The sequence below is a fragment of the Brassica napus genome, chromosome C9 (assembly GCF_020379485.1).
Source record: "Brassica napus cultivar Da-Ae chromosome C9, Da-Ae, whole genome shotgun sequence".
NCBI classification, from domain to species: Eukaryota; Viridiplantae; Streptophyta; class Magnoliopsida; order Brassicales; family Brassicaceae; genus Brassica; species Brassica napus.
Window position 1 is genome coordinate 33,780,082 of NC_063452.1, and position 3,484 is coordinate 33,783,565.

General features: G+C 36.3%; 1 long non-coding RNA gene across 1 annotated transcript; it reads left to right on the forward strand.

The window, feature by feature from the left end:
- Positions 1-897: 897 nt before the first annotated feature.
- Positions 898-2,647, forward strand: LOC125593013. Its single transcript, XR_007328879.1, has 2 exons — positions 898-1,896; positions 2,093-2,647. It is a non-coding gene; the product is annotated as an uncharacterized LOC125593013 (long non-coding RNA).
- Positions 2,648-3,484: the final 837 nt, after the last annotated feature.

The window sequence follows — 3,484 nt, forward strand, 5'->3', positions numbered from 1 at the left end:
ATCTCGTCTTAGTCACGTTCCCAATAACATGAATCACAACAACGATGGCTTCTCCGGTGATGAAAGACGCTTCGATTTAATGAGCAGAGGTGGTTGGTGATGGAGAAGAAGATGGCTTAGAGGACGTTGAATCTCCACTGGTGGCGCATAGCTTTAGGTTTTTAGGAAAATGTACATATTAACTTATACGCCCTATGTTTCACATTACTTGTAGTTTGTAGAGTAAAATTTTTGTTTCAAAATAATTGTTTATAATTTCAGTGCGAAATTTATTGATTTTATATTTTATTCTATTTTTCAATTGGCGAAAATGTGGTTAGGTGTATTGGTAATGATGTTTTTATCTAGTAAATATACAAAATTAAATGTTTTTCTTAATTAGTGTGCCGAAGTCTAAAACGACAAGTAATCTGAAATAGAGGGACTATATGCATACACGATTTTTAATAAACCACTAAAGACAAACTTTTGGGTTGGTTTGGTTTAATTATAATTCTATTTAAACAGACCAAAATGGTTAGCGTAACCAGGTCGTTACAAAAATAATAAGGAAATTTCGGTCAGCAGAACATGGCATATCAAACAAGTATTAAAAGTTGAGTATCAGCCTCATTTAGCTTATCCACGTCGGACAAAAAAATCACTCAATCATGTTGCAAGGTTTTGCCATGTCAGCTTTGTGTTGCCTATGTTGGGCTGTCCACGGCAATATGTTATTGGGTTTGGCTTTATAATTTGTAGCATAGGCTTTGTTAGATTATTATTTACATAAAGCTTTGTAGTTTATTAGTTAAGATATTGGGCCGTTTAGATTTAGCCCAAATATGATTGTCTTCGTCAGTGCCCTTCATCTTCTTTCTTCTCGTCGACGTTACTACCTGCGTAAATGTTAATCAATCAAGGTATCCCACTATTCCCACTCCTTGATATTTAATGCTTCTTTAATTCGACGTTCACCAGATTCGTTAGATATAAATACGAATCGTATGAGCAAAAAATCGAACTCCTTTTGCTTTTTCCAATCCAGAGCTTCTGTTCATTATTTTACAAACCGATCTGACCATGGCGACCTCTCAAATTTATTTCTCAAAGCTGAAGGTTGGCCGCTGCAGACAGACTCTTCCAGACAAAACTGCTTTGTTTTGGGAGGCCCTAAAGGTGATGTTTATTGATTCGATGGTTAAATCCTTATTTCAATATTTGATTTCAGATTTAGAGTTTTAATATTTTTTAAATCCAGTTGATTATTGTTCCTTTCAGGCGACGCTCATCTAAGCCTCTATCACCATCTTAACACCTTCAAAGATCTCCAGAGACAAGGCTCGCTGTATGAGTTTGGTGACGCTTCTGTCGCGATAAGATTTACGGATCAGACCGTCTTGGTTGATCTCGCATCACCATGCCAGCCAACCGATCTTAAGAGAACGTTTTAGGCTCTGCAATTATGACCAAACTCATGACACTCACTAACACCAACTGATTTGTTAGGTTCTGTTTCAGTACATTCCCCTCATAATCACTCCATTTTTATTATTTCACCTTATTATTGCCTTATTTTTATGTTTTCATGTAGATATTTATCTTACGGGAAGGTTAGGGGTATCATAACGTTTTCCAATGATGAGACCAAAGTACTCAACGCATCATGGGAACCATGAAATTTGAAAGGTATTTGAACACCATAGAAGTTTTAATATGTTGAACCGGGTCATCTTATCTCTGTTTCCTTGGTTTGGAAATTCATTATAGTATTAGGTTTGATCTATTCAGGGAGTCATGCGTGTACCTCAGTGTATTTGACTGCCTTGCTAAGTTCCTCAATGAGAAGTTTGCTTCCTTCTGGTGTGGAACCAAAGGTGGTAGTGCCAGCAAACATAAACCCAAAGTAAGTTGGAGGTAAACACCATCGCTCTCTTCACCTCTCCCTACAATAGTTTCCAGCAAACGTTCTGAATGTTTCTCACACTTACCATCAGCTTGCCTCCTGTAAGAGAGTGTTAGTTAATCACATCTACTTATTGTTCTGCTCATTGAATGGTACATTTCTTTGTAAGCGGTATTAGCATCTCATATGTGGTTGGCTTGCACACAGGTCGGCTCTTTCTGAATTGCCGCTATCACATTGTCTGGAAGACATTGTTGGCAGCATTCTGACCTTTGAATTGAAACTCTCTCCATTCAACTTCTCTACCAAATATCAAAGTTTCACCATCTCTGGCTTTTTTAAAAGCCACCAGCGACCACCACTACCTTTGCTTGAGAATCATGTAAGTTAAAATGCTGCTATAAAGTATCCAACGGGCTCCCGTTCTTGACTGTTCTTTGCAATTACTCATGGGCAGGGTGGTGATGACATGCCTAGTGGTAGTGCTTTGAAAAGGAGTCCTCTTGGTTTGAACAGTCGTGACCTGAACCAAAGTGGCCGCAGTGGTGATTCGATTGTTGAAGGCGAGAGAGCAACCACTGGTTTGAACAGACGTGCCCTGAAAAAAACTATGTTGTTGTTTTTTTTTAATGATTTTCCTGGGATTTATGCTCTGAATTTTATGCTAAAATAATAACTCTTCGTACTCAGATTCTATGTTTTTAGTATGAGAATAACCTCTCATCGAAATTACTTTGGTAATTAGGTTGATTCTGTTAAACATATTTGGTCAAACACTGTATATAACCAATCTCAATAGAATGTTAACCAACAATGCCACATGAACCAGGATTAAAGCAAAAGTTCCATAAATCAGCAACAAAATAATATGACTGAACTTACTTCAACGCAATTTAGATAGTAAACAGAACATAAAAAAAACCCTTAACGCAATATGTTTGAACACATTATAAAATGTACCCCACAAAACAGACTTATCATTTTCCTTTGACAACATGCCGGTCATTAATTTTATAAACCGTTACGGCTGCGACAAGAAAGTAATCCCAGAAGTCAGAAGAAGTTTATACATTTCTTTCTACCAGCTCCTAACATAAACATTTTCCATTACCTGCATAGCCACCCTCCGATATCATATGTCTTGACTACTTCAGCATAAAAGCTCTGAAGTTTCTTAATCAATGGCGAAGACAAAAACTGTACCTTATGGGGAACTTGGCAAAGACCAGCCTGCAACAGTTACAATTAAATAAGTGAGGCGTTCTTCTTCTTTTTTTTTTGCGCCATAGAAACAGAACAAGGTTCTTGACAATTCAAAAACACATTTTATCGAACTTCAGGGGTATTAGGCTTACAAACGTAGCTTTGTGTGGTTTATAATCAAAGTTATATTTTTCTAAACAAAATAAAATATACATCAACCAAACCAACAGAATAAATATATATGAATATCAATTATTTATATAATTATTGTATAGTCAAGTCAAAATGATTTTTGCTCTTGATTATGAGACATCACTTTTTGATGACATTAGTCTATTTTAAATAATTCATATATGTTTGCTACTGCCAAAATATGCAAAGCATACTTCATATTTT